Source organism: Bos grunniens, chromosome 26 (assembly GCF_055505025.1).
Source record: "Bos grunniens cultivar Pamir isolate PY7600 chromosome 26, Bosgru_T2T1.0, whole genome shotgun sequence".
Taxonomy (NCBI): Eukaryota; Metazoa; Chordata; class Mammalia; order Artiodactyla; family Bovidae; genus Bos; species Bos grunniens.
The window spans coordinates 13,004,845-13,018,810 of NC_141190.1; the positions used below are offsets into that span (position 1 = coordinate 13,004,845).

Sequence of the window (13,966 nt, forward strand, 5' to 3'; positions counted from 1 at the left end):
CTATTTCCCATGAAGTGATGGGACCGGATGCCATGATCTTAGTTTTCTGAATGTTGAGCTTTAAGCCAACTTTTCACTCTCCTCTTTCACTTTCATCAAGAGGCTTTTTAGTTCCTCTTCACTTTCTGCCAAAAGGGTGGTGTCATCTGCATATCTGAGATTATTGATATTTCTCCCGGCAGTCTTAATTCCAGCTTGTGCTTCTTCCAGCCCAGCGTTTCTCATGATGTACTCTGCATATAAGTTAAATAAACAAGGTGACAATATACAGCCTTGACATACTCCTTTTCCTATTTGGAACCAGTCTGTTGTTCCATGTCCAGTTCTAACTGTTGCTTCCTCACCTGCATATAGGTTTCTCAAGAGGCAGATCAGGTGGTCTGGTATACCCATCACTTTCAGAATTTTCCACAGTTTTTGGTGATCCACACAGTCAAAGCCTTTGGCATAGCCAATAAAGCAGAAATAGATGTTTTTCTGGAACTCTCTTGCTTTTTCCATGATCCAGCGGATGTTTAAAAAAAAAAAAAAAAGGGAAATTTGATCTCTGGTTTCTCTGCCTTTTCTAAATCCAGCCTGAACATTTGGAAGTTCACGATTCACGTATTGCTGAAGCCTGGCTTGGAGAATTTTGAGCATTACTTTACTAGCATGTGAGATGAGTGCAATTGTGCAGTAGTTTGAGCATTCTTTGGCATTGCCTTTCTTTGGGAGTGGAATGAAAACTGACCTTTTCCAGTCCTGTGGCCGCTGCTAAGTTTTCCAAATTTGCTGGCATATTGAGTGCAGCACTTTCACAGCATCATCTTTCAGAATTTGAAATAGCTCAACTGGAATTCCATCACCTCCACTAGCTTTGTTCGTAGTGATGCTTTCTAAAGCCCACTTGACTTCACGTTCCAGGATGTCTGGCTCTAGGTGAGTGATCACACCATCGTGATTATCTGGGTCGTGAAGCTCTTTTTTGTATAGTTCTTCTGTGTATTATTGCTACCTCTTCTTAATATCTTCTGCTTCTGTTAGGTCCGTACCATTTCTGTCCTTTATTGAGCCCGTCTTTGCATGAAAGGTTCCCTTGGTATCTCTGATTTTCTTGAAGAGATCTCTAGTCTTCCCCATTCTGTTGTTTTCCTCTATTAGGCCTGCTTTAATTTTTTCAGCAATGTTTTGTTGTTTTCAGTGTACATATCTTGCAAATCTTTTTTGTCAAATTTATCTGCATTTCATCTTTTTGATACTTCCATAAATGAGTTTGGTTTTGAAATTTAAATTTCCAGTTGTTCTTGCAAAGTTATAAAACACAGTTACTACTTTGAATAGCCTTTTTATATACATTTCTACATGAACAATCATTTCATGTTCGCATATTTATTCCTTTATCTAGATCCCATTTATTTCTTTGTCTTGCTTAATGGCACCGTCTAGAACATCCGGTTTAATGTATTCTGGTTCTCTTGTGTGGCGATCACTCTGATGCAGCCTCACAAGGGAACACAGGAGAGGAAAGGGAAACAGCAAAGATTTAGCCGTGCTCAGATGGGTGGGTAAATCAGCATCCTCCAATAATCAAGAAGCTAAAAGAAGAAAGAGGAGGTTGTTACTATATTGTGCTCAGAGAGGCAAAGCAAATCGAGACTGAGGAGCCATTAGATCCAGCGACTGAGAGATGGCTCGTGTTCTCATAAATACAAGTTTAGTATATTGTGAAAAAGGGGCCCGTTTCAGACACTTGAAACGAGGTGGGGTGGTGAAGATGCCTCTGAATAAGTGTAGATCATTCTAAGAGTTTGGCTATGAAAAGGAGGGAAATTGAGCAGTGATTTGTGGGAGAACTTGAGTATGAATATCGTCAGCCCTCAGTATCTGCAGGGGATTGGTTCCAGAACCTGCTGCTGATACCAAAATCCTTGGATTCTCAAGTCCCATGGTTGGCCTGCCATATGAGTAGCTTCTCCATCCAAGTAACTTCCCCATCCAAGGATCCAACCAACCCCAGATTGTGTAGTACTGAATTAATTAAAAACAATCCACATATATGTGGACCCACACAGTTAAAACTTGGGTTGTTCAAGGGTCAGCTGATAAGAAAGTTTTACCAATAAGAAATACCAAAGATGTCTGTTTAATAATGACCATTTTTACCATCTTCAAATATTACTATTGTGAAACATTGTTATAATTCCAAAGCTTTATTTTTAGAGATGATTCATTCAATTCACTCACCAAGTGTAAAAATAAAGAAATCTGCATTTCAAATATAAATGTTAGAAGCAATAAATATTTTCAAATCTTAAACACAAGTAGGAAAAGTATGATTTATTTTTCAAAATCAGAGGTTCTAGAAAATGTCTCCCTTTTACTTAACAATTACAAAGAGGGGGAGTGGGGTGGTGGGTGAGAGAACTGTGGAGTCAAAAGTGTGTGAGATCAACTTGGCAGATGGCCCAGGGCTTGGGGAGCTGGGTCTTTCTTTGGGAACTTCTGGAAGCTTGCTTGTTATCAGCTTTCTACACCTCACAGTTCTCTCCACATAATGCAAAATGTTTTGTGCCCAACATGTTCTTAACAGAGCTCTTAGAGAACAATGCAGGGAAAATGGTAGAAACTTGTGTGTGGGATGCCAGTGCCCCAGCTCAGATCTTCTCCATCTGAAGTCAGTTTTTAAGAGATCAATGTGACTGGAAGCAAGACAATTAAATCTGAATTAACTGTAGATAGATTATATTTCTATTGTTATTCAGTTGCTAAGTTCTGTCCAACCCTTTGCACCCCACAGACTGCAGTATGCCAGGCTTCCCCATCCTTCACTGTCTCCCAGAGTTTGTTCAAAGTGTTGTCCATTGAGTCAGTGATGTTATCCAACCATCTCCTCCTCTGTCGCCCCCTTCTCCTCCTGCCCTCAATCTTTCCCAGCATTTCCTATGAATTGGCTTTTTGCATCAGGTGGCCAAAGTATTGGAGCTTCAGCTTCAGCATCAGTCCCTCCAGTGAATATTCAGGATTGATATCCTTTAGGAATTACTGGTTTGATCTCCTTGCTGTCCAAGGGCTTTCAAGAGTCTTCTCAAACACCACAGTTCAAAAGCATCATTCTTTGACACTCAGCTTTCTTTAGGGTCCAACTGTCATATCCATACATGACTATTGGAAAAACCATAGATTTGAGTATATGAACCTTAATATATTTCTATTCCTGTGTTTCAAGTAGAATGATGAAATGATAAAAAAAATACTGGAGCAGATGAAGTAGGATATAAAAGAGAATTATGAGCTACTCATCATGTAAACAGAGTCGGACACGACTGAAGCGACTTAGCAGCAGCAGCAGTATCATGTAAATCCTGGCTACTCAGAGTGTGGTTCACGGACCAGCAGCAGCAGCATCACCTAGCAGCTTGTAGCAAAGCAGAATCTCAGGCGCTGCCCCAGGCCCACTGAGTCAGCAGGTGATTCCCAGGTGATCTGTCTGTGTATGCAAGTTTGAGAAAGTGCTGTTGAAAACATTCAGGGAAAGTGAGAAGAGGTTCTTTAAGGATCAGACAGGTGAGTGGCAAAACGAGTCTCTCTGGCAGGAATCATTAGTAGATTAGTGAGACATCCATCGGGGATTAATCAACAAGGATTTGTAGGGAAACGTGAAGAGAAGAGGAAGCTGGCAGTCTGGAAACTGAGTAAGAGGCAGAATGTAAGAACCAAGAATGAAAATTTTCAGCTTATTCATGCTGGCAGAATCTGTGGTTTAAGGAGAGATCAGATTTATCCAAGACTGAAAGGCTGGACCCAGAACAATGAGAGATTTTGCCCAAGCCAAGTCCTGGAAGTTTCCTAGATATTTAAGTGAGGAGAGTTTGAACAAGCCACAGGGTTGGAGAAGGAAGAAGGGACCAGATGATGGTGCTTGTCTTGGGGGTGGAGTCAGTACTGGGCATGGTCTATAAACCCAGCTCACTCATTTTACTCTAAAACCCTCATTGTGGGGCTGGAGTTATTTGGACCCTCTCTACCAGCTGCCTGCCTTGAAACAAAAACAAAATAGACCAGAGTACGGCTTTCAGGAACATAATCTTCTTTGGAAATTCTCTATCCTAGCTGGTGCTTGCAGGAGACAGTCATTCCCAGTGAGATGCCCGGATGGCAGGACCTTGGCTGGCAGGAGGCCCCTGTAGGGACTTTGCTGGCAGGAACCTCCCATTGTTCCGGATGTATACTGCACTCATCTCAGGTTGTCATCCACACTTGAGGGTCTGAGCCTGTTGTGCTCACAGCCCTCCCTTTCTGACCCAACCTCTGCACCACTGTCCATCCAGTCAAGCCTCCAGCATCTGCCTTTGCTCTCCCTACGCAGCTGCAGTCCCGCGTCCTCCTGGTTTTCAAGTGGTTGGTACCATCTGGATTACCTGCGAGTGTTAGTATAAAATGCTGATTCCTGGCCTCCCATCCCAGGGCCCTGAGGGATGCTGATAGTGGAGGTCCAGCGTGGGATCCAGAAAATGCATTAGTAACAAGTACCAGAAGGTGATCCTGATGCAGATATTCCCACCAGATCGCAGAAGCATTGTTATCCCCCTCCTACGTCACTCCTTCACTGCTCAGATCTTACCAGTTGGGGTGGTGATGTGGTGAGGATGTGGAGACTAGCTGATAAACACTGGCTCCTCTACATTAGCCATTCCCTCTCTGCCCTTCTCCTGGTGATGCCAGTTTCTAGACCATATCACTTCCTGCCCACCCCCATCACTCCTCCCTTCTGCCCTTTGCTGCTGTCTCCATGACCTTCAGACGGGGCAATCCACCATTCGCAAATCTCCAGCCCTCACCAACTCTCATCCACTGTGTAGTTTCCCCGACGTGTTCTGTCTCGCTGTTTCCAGTTCTACATTTGGAATTCTCACAGTTCTAGCCAGCTTCTACCCTTCTCTTCTATAGCTTCTCCATGTCTCCAATTACCTCTTCAAGGGCATATTCAAAACCTCTCCATCATCAACCCTTCCCCCCACCCCGACCTCACAGCTGCATCTGGCTCTGCCAATCACCCTCTCCTCCGAACGTCCGAGCTCTGCTGGGCGGTCACTTCAAGGCCACATCACACTTCGCCTTTTCTACAAATCAATGAGCCCAGCTCCTTCACTGCGAACAGATCTCAGTATTGCACAAGCATTTCTACTTGTCACTGCTTCATAGGCTTCCTTTAATCCCCTGAAAATTGGAATAGTGCTGGGAAGCCTGAGTGGGGCTCTCTGCATGATCGGCTGTCTTAACTGAGGAACGCTTGAGGCTCTGGTCTCACCATCACCCATGAGAATGTGGGTCTCATTGTTTAAAAAGTATTAGGAAATTTCAAGACAGTGACAGCAGGCATTAAGACAAGCTCGGGGCCCTTCAGAGTGCAGAGGCCTGTGTTATCACAGGCTCAGGAAGCCAGGCCTGCTTGCCATTGCCCCAGCCTATTAGCTCAGTGACTATCAAGACCAGATAAGCTTGTGAGAACAGGGTAATAATTTTGATAGAATCAGAGCTCGCATTCCCAAGTTACCTGCTTGTTTCCCCAAGGAAACCCGCCCTTCCTGTTCAGTCTTCATGTCTCAGATCTCCTACCAACTTTGTTGTCAGGAGTAAGGAGGAGAGCCTGTGAGTGACACAGCAGAGTTCATCCAAATGACATGGGAGAAGCAGCCCACCAAGGTAGGTCAGAAGCAATGTCACTACCATCATCATCGTCGTTACTGTTGCTTTAAACTGGTATCTGGAATACTTGAAATTTAATCCTGAATTTCATGCTGTGCTCTAGTTTTGCCCCATTTCAAGCCCCTAAACCCCATAAAACCAGACTGGAGATAGAAACTAGGATCCCAGCGGCAGCAAGGCTCTCTGCTTTCTTTGGGGCAGTGCCAAAAGGAGATAAAGAAAGTGTTGTATTAGGCAGCAGTAAACAGGCAAGAGACAAGCAGGCCTTTAATGAAACAGACCTTTATTGGGGCGAAAGTGGCCCCAGGCTGACCCCACCCTAAATCCTGGCAGTGTCCAACGACAGGAATTCAGAGGAACAAAAACGCTGGCATTGCCGGCTGTATCCTGCGCATACATAACAGAAAGCATTGCAGAAATCCGCAGCAAGGAATACATAAATACCATTATCCAGCATTACAGCCCAAACTGATCTTTTAGTCCAGACGACTATGCTATTCTGCCTTCTCTGCCTCGGATTTCTGTGCTGTGACTCACAAGGAAGGGCTTGGGGACCATGAAATATCCAAAGACCTAAAATAGGTCCTTCTTTTCCCCTCCCATCAGGATGAATTTCCTACAACATTTGTTTTTTCCTTTATTAACCAGACATGAATGATAATATTGCCTGGGCTTAGGAACTCATCTCTGTCACTGGTAAATAGAAATAATGAGCCATGTTCACAGAAACGCATGCCAGAATTTCATTGATTAACATCCCGTGCCACAGCCTCTCTTTGAAATTAAAAACACTTTCAATGACACCGAACAGAAAAGGCACCGCATGAAAAATATTTCGAAGACGAGGTTGTCATTAAAGCATGCCAAAAATAGAACTGTTTTTATTTAACCATCCTCTCTCCTCTCTCTTACCCCCACCCTCACAGTCTGTGAGGCTGCCTACAGTTAAATCACAAGAATTACAGAACATAATTTCATCCATTTGAATTTTAGAGGCTTCAAAAGCAGACCTGTGGAGAATGCTTCGTGAATATGTCTCTTTCTCCCCTGCAAGGGATCACTGAAGAAGGGATATGTTGCTGTTGTTTAGTCACTCAGTTGTGTCCAACCCTTTGCGACCCCATGGACTACAGCATGCCAGGCTCCTCTGTCCTTGGGATTTTCCAGGCAAGAATACTGGAATGGGTTGCTATCTCCTTCTCCAGGGGATCTTCCTGACCCAGGGATTGAACCCGGTCACCTGCATTACAGGCAGCTCCTTCACTGTCTGAGGCACCAGAGAAGCATATGGCCAGGATTTAAATCCAGCTGTTTAGGGATCTATAGGAGCATTTTTAAATATCTTAACTCAACATCAGACTCCAACCCCACCACCAGTGTCCTGCTCTGTCCCTTACCATCCTTTACACACGGCCTCCAGTGGTCTGGTGGGTCTACACACAGACCTACCAGTAGGTCTCTTTGCCTCCCGGTTTACTTCCTTTTTCATTAGGATAGCATGGCCTCAGAGAAACTGCAACATGGTCATTGGGGACCCAGGCTCACTGCAGACCTGGCTTTGCAAAGATTGTATGGTTTTGGAATTTTAGATTTCTGCCGCTGCTACTGCTAAGTCGCTTCAGTCGTGTCTGACTCTGTGCGACCCCAGAGACGGCAGTCCACCAGGGACCCCCATCCCTTGGATTCTCCAGGCAAGAACTCTGGAGTGGGTTGCCATTTCCTTCTCCAATGCATGAAAGTGAAAAGTGAAAGTGAAGTCACTCAGTCGTGCTCTACTCTCAGCGACCCCATGGACTACAGCCCACCCGGCTCCTCCACCCATGGGATTTTCAAGGCAAGAGTACCGGAGTGGGGTGCCATTGCCTTCTGCATTTAGATTTCTAATGCCTTCAAACGAAGACTCCCTTATATGTGGGGCATCACCTCTGACCTCACTCTCTACCCTCTGGAGCCCCATCCCCCCAATCACTCCTTCCTCTTCTCTGATGCTCCTGCAGACATCTGAGTGGTAAACGTGGGTCTGTGATGTCTGGGCTCTTCCATCTCTTGCTCAACGTCCTCCACCATGTCGCCGCTGTTCACTTTCCCATCACTATGTCTCGCAGTCTTCTATCTCTCCCAGCCCCGGTCTGCTCTCCTATTAGCCTAGCCCCCTCTGCACTAGGCCAGGCTCCTCAATTCCCCACAGCTCCCTTTTCTCCAATCCCCAACTCTGACTGAAAACTTGACTCCTTTTCCCATGCCCAGTGGAAATATCTCCTCTGTGAAGCGTTTGTTCATCTTTGCAGTCAGACTAGTGTGATAGAAGAAGAAAGGACTCAGGTGTTATGCAGACTGGAGTTTGAATCCCAGTCTTTCACTCATCAGGTATGAGAACTTAGCGATTTTCTTAATGTCTATAAAACTCCACTCACTGATTTATAAAATGGAGTATGATTTTCACTGCCATCATAGGCTTGTTTTGAATATCAAAATAATAACGTATGTTAGGAGATGTGAGTTTGATCCCTGGGTTGGGAAAATCCCCTGGAGAAGGAAACAGCAACCCAGTCCAGTATTCATGCCTGGAGGATCCCATGGACAGAGGATACTGGCAGGCTATAGTCCATAGGGTCACACAGAGTTGGACACAACTAAAGTGACTTAGCATGCAATGTTCATGTAGAATTCCTGGCATATATTATTAATATTATCATTAACTATGTGGTTTTCAGCTTTCATAGAACATATTAAAGCATTTTCAACATTTGTCTTTGAATGAAGATACTTGTGCAACTGTCTTTCTCTTCAACTGAGAAAGAGCAGGTACCTCATCTCTTACATCACTTCCTTCCCCATAGCGCCCACCTTGGCATTCAGTAGGTGCTTAGTAAATATGTACTTGCTCAAATTGTCTGTTCTGCTTTGGTGAAACAGTCATTTGTTTAGCTAATACCCCTTGGGAGAAACAGGGCTGAAAAACTTGGTGGTAGTTCACACAACGTTAGACTTCTTTCCTCACTTTTAGATTTGTATCCACATGATTTAGATTTTGATCCCTCAGATTACAATATAATGGTAATAACTTATTAGCTATGTATATAAAGGTACGTGTATTTGAATTTTTATTATTTTTATAGTGCTTTCTATGTGCCAGCAACAAGTCAAGGTGCTTCATATTCATTCCTTATGTAATCCTCACAACAAATCTAGAAGGTAAATGCCATTTTTACTCCCATTTTACAGATGAGGAAATTGAGTCTTGGAGAGGTTAATTAAGTAGCTTGAGCTATATTGTACAACCAGCACATGGTAGATTAAGAGGCTTGGCTCCAGAGAACAAGGTGTTTCCCACTGCCTTGTACAGCCCCTAACCTACCACCACCAGATGAACCATAACCCAGAAAGGAAGTGGGATTGATCCAACTGGTTATTGTTTCACAAATCGTATAACCTAATTCTACTGGTATTTTGATTGGCCAGACAAGCTGCCCACGTGTGAGCTTGTATGTGATTGAAAAGGACACAAGAAGGTCACATACACTGTCCTTTCCAATGACACTTCCAAATTGCACACACTGCCTGTGCTTTCATCTCATTGCTCAGAACTTCATCACATGGTAGAGAAGCAAGGAAGGCTTGGAAATGTGGTCTTTATTCTGAACAACCATATTTATAACTAAAAATCAAGAGTACTATTACCCAGAAGAAGGCAGTGAATATTAGGGAAAAACAAGCTGTTTCCATCACAGTCTCATAAGAATAGTAGAAAAGAGTTTGGGAAATATTGCTGTGGTCTAACCCCATCATTCTCTACAACTTCTTGGTGGATGAGCCAGGAGAAGCATCTCTTGGCTTCCATTCCAGGTTGTGCTCATTCACTCTGTGGTTCCTCTCTAGAGATCATCCTTCCTATCCCTCATGGCCAAGGGACCCCAGGGAGTTCCTATCTTCGCTACTGAAAGCTGCAGCCCTATTAGGAGCCCCAGTGTGATGGGCTGCCCTGCCCAGCTCCCCCTGGGCTCAGAGAATGTATTAGCATCACACAGTTAAGGGAGGGACACTCAAGAATGTTGTTATTTTGTTGTTGAGCAGATCTGCACCAATGAACATAGCACAGCATCAAAAGTCATGTTAGCATGCACTTTTATAGTGAACCCAGTCTTTGTGAAGGCTTCTCTGTGAATTTCTCCATGCTCCATCCTTTCATCCTTGCTTTGCTGTCTCTAAATGTTGATGACCTGCTGTGTGAGGCAGTGAGTTTCACGCTCTAACACTGAATGGTTGAGCAACATCAGTCATGTCTTAGTGCTGGGATTCCTGTACTAAATAAGAAAGGCATAGGATAGGGGCTGGGGAGAGGGAGAAAGAACACTGACTTACTGCTGACTACCTGTTAGGCACTGGCCTCGGTGTTTAGACATGTATCTCATTTAACACTCATTGCAATTTATGACCCAGACTGGCAGTGACCCATCTGGGACCTGAACCAGGTATCTATACCTCTCAAATCCATATTTTTTTACCAGGGAAGAAAATAAGAGCCTTCTGTACTGTTCACTTTCGTTTTTCCCCCTGCTCTTCCCTTCCCCCATCACATTCTTTCACACATTGACTTTGTGTTCATCTTTTCCCAGTAATTAGTAAATTATAACCCACGCATCTCAAATTCTTGACATTCATTTGCTGTTTCCCAGTAATTCATTCTGCTAGGTATTTGCTCTGAGAAAGGCACAGAAGTGCTCGCTAATGCGGCTCGCACTCCCTTGCCTGGATGAGGCTCTCCACCTCATTTATCACATAGCGCTGTGGTCCTGAAGTCTGACAGGCAATTCAGGCTTTCTGAATGCAATTCAGGCATTGATTTTAATCTATAAAGCTTTGGCGTCTGGGTCCTGGCTGCCATGGAAATGAAATAGCTTCTTGGACACTTTTCTACATGCCACTAACTGTTCTGAAATGCCGGGCTCCCAGAGACATTTTTGTGCCTCTCCTGATGTAAAAAAAAAAAAAAAAAAGTCCAATACAAAGAGCTTCCTAACTTTAACCATTATTGTTCACGTGATAGAGAAATCTCAAATAAAGACAAATACACAGAAGGTGCTCAGATGCATGGACTGGCACACTGAATATATTGACTATATCTGGTTAAAAATAAAAAATACAGCCACTGAGGTGGCCAAGGCACTTGGTTTCCAAACGGGAAATCCCTAAGCCTGAATAGGACACTGGATGCCAGGAAACCAACGGGGAAGCATGATGTTTGGACTTTCGTGTGTAGTTTGATTTTCTCTCACCGGGACGGGGAAGTTGGTGGTGAGAAAATGACTCTAAGACGCATGCTTTGACAGGTGGGGACAGGAAGAGTGAATGCTTGGTGTTGGTGCGTGTGGCGGCAGGCAGTGTGCCTGGGGAATGCGACACCGCCTTTGTTCTAGCGCTCAGAGGCTGGGAAAGTGGGGAAGAAGACCAGGACTATAAAGGGGATTTAAACATTCTCCACCAGCGTTATGCTTTCATTCTCTTCAGCAGAATGTCCTGGCTCTCTGCCTCCCTGCTCACGTGGCATTCATCTCAAAATGCAACTCCTTGCTTCAGCTTTTTAAATCCTGATGACATCGGCATTAGTAATGAACGTGACAAGGCAGTTGACACATTGACATAGATCCTAAAAGCAAGAAGTTTGCTTTAATTTGCTTTAATTTCTTAAAGCAAGAAGTGTCCGAAAGTCAGAAACTTTAATTTCTTAAAACAAGAATGAGTAAAAGTAGAAATAACAAAGGATAAACCTGAAGTATTTCCAAGCAACAAATGATAATTGAATCCACTTGTGCAGCGTCCCTGGCGTCTCAGATGGTGAGGAATCCGCCTGCAATGCAGGAGACCTGGGTTTGATCCCTGGGTTGAGAAGATCCCCTGGAGAAGGGCATGGCTACCCACTCCAGTATTCTTTCCTGGAGAATCCCCATGGACAGAGGAGCCTAGCCTGCTACAGCCCATGTGGTCTCAGAGAGTCAGACGTGACTGACTAAGCATGGCACGCGTAACTTTATTTTTCCTTAGAAGGAGGCTGTAAGACCATGTCTCATGAGACAGAGAGTTGGATGGAACATGTAATTGGTTCCCTAAAACATCACATGCTCCTAAACATGTGTTTAGGAGCACATGGAACTCAGGAGGTGGGTGCCAATCTCAACTCCCATGAGCAGTGAAGGAAAAACTGGACTAGAGTTTGCCAGGAGCTTCTCCCTGTCCTTCTCCAATTATCCAGTTCTGTTTAGAAAGCCACTGTGAAAAGTCTACCAGCCCCATGAGCTACAAATGTAGTAGCAAAAGTCCTCTCTGCAGGGTTTGATTTCCACAACGCCAGGCCAGGTTGGGAGACAGAGCTGACATCAGAGAGTGTCAGAGCAGGGAAATGCACACTGACTTTTTTCCAAACTACAAATCGTGGCTCCATTTGTCAGATATCAAAACAACAGTGTGATGAAGTCAGCTCCATCAAGAATCTCTCAGGGTGGCTGCTTGGAACATAAATATAGACTGGCTTGTCCCTACTTTTCTTTTTTTAAATTAATTAATTCATTCTTACTTTTATGGAAGTAGAGTTGATTTATTGGAGAAGGCAATGGCACCCCACTCCAGGACTCTTGCCTGGAAAATCCCATGGGTGGAGGAGCCTGGTGGGCTTTAGTCCATGGGGTCGCTAAGAGTCAGACACGACTGAGCGACTTCACTTTCACTTTTCACTTTCGTGCACTGGAGAAGGAAATGGCGACCCACTCCAGTGTTCTTGCCTGGAAAATCCCAGGGACGGGGGAGCCTGGTGAGCTGCCGTCTATGGGGTCGCACAGAGTCGGACACGACTGAAGCGACTTAGCAGCAGCAGCAGCAGTTGATTTATAGCATTGTATTAATTTCTACTATATGACAAAATGATTCATGTACATATTCATATGCATACATGTCTGTGTATATATTATATATACGTTCTTTTTCATATTCTTCTCCATTCTGGTTTATCACGGGATATTGAACACAGCTCCCTGTGCTGTACAGCAGCACCTTCTTGTTTATCCATCCTATCTATAATAGTTTGGCTAACCCCAAACTCCCAGTCCATCCTCCCCCACCCTGCCCACCAAACTCTGTTCTCTGTCTTTTGCCTTTCCTATGTGAACTGTGTGTTCTTAGGTACGTTAAGAGTGAGCAGTAGGCAGGAAAGAGAGACTCACTTTATATTTGGCCAGTTCCCAGCCAGCCACTTGTGAAACCAGTCAGACAGCTGCCCTGTCATGGGGGGAGGTATGGAAACTTGGGATAATAAGTTGAGTGTGGAATGAGAACCTGACCACTCTTAGCACCACCACAATCACAATCCCCATGTTTTTAAGGTACATGGTATGTGCCAGCCCTGCCCCAAACCTCCCTTAAGCCTGAGATCCCCTCTTCCATTGTAAGGTACACCCAATGTGCAGCTGACTATACGCCACTGGATTTGGGGGGACACGCTCTCTTCAACTCTACCATCATGGAGCACCCACAGGGGCACTGTGATGTACCCAGAGGTGATGTAGGTATTATCCTGGCCCTTGAGACAGACATGTCTTTCAAGTTAGCTCCCTTTTTACTGGGAACAGCATGGCGAAGTATTACCAGTTTCCTCCCAGGAAAAGGCTTTGAGCTCAAATTCCCATTCAGATTCCTGGATGTAACAGATACCAACTGGAGCCAACAGTGCTTCTCCTTTCTCTAAGAACTTCTCTGACTCCTGGGATTGGGACCCAAGCAGTCATGTCTGTGTTACATGGCCCTGTTCCTTGCACTGCTGGCAGATCCAAGGGGAAAGTGAGCCCAATATGGATGCATCAGGACCCCACTTTCCTATGCATAATCAATCACCCCAGGGGTAAATTAAAATGTGAGCAGTTTGCTTACAACTAGCAATTGTCCTTAAAAACTGGCATAAATTTGAACTGGTATACCTAACCTGGGTGGGCAAGCTCAGTAAAGTTTGTCTGCAGAACCAAAGGAAAAGGGTCATCTCCCCTTTGGAGGAAGAAACCACGGGCAAGACCATAACCCTCTGAGCAATGATCTACGTTCAAGGCAGTGATGCTGGCTCTCTTCAGAGGGAGCCAGAGATGAGAGAGATATAGAGACAGGGAGTCCTGGGGACACTATTTCTTGGGGTCCAACTGCCCCTTTCTCCTTGTGTTGCCAGTTATATGAGGCAGCCCCTATCCTTTCAATAAATTCTCTTTTGCCTGAGTTAATTAGTGATAGGTTTTTATCACTTGCA

General features: G+C 44.5%; 1 long non-coding RNA gene across 3 annotated transcripts in view; it reads left to right on the forward strand.

The window, feature by feature from the left end:
- LOC147344031 (uncharacterized) overlaps positions 1-13,966 on the forward strand; it is a 104,731-nt gene that overhangs the window by 72,102 nt on the left and 18,663 nt on the right. The window contains exon 4 of one of the 3 annotated variants that reach the window (XR_015155621.1): positions 5,611-5,629. The exons of the other annotated variants lie outside the window; for them this stretch is intronic. This is a non-coding gene — a long non-coding RNA (uncharacterized LOC147344031). Of the gene's footprint in view, positions 1-5,610; positions 5,630-13,966 lie in introns of those variants that run through there. 3 annotated transcript variants of the gene reach the window in all.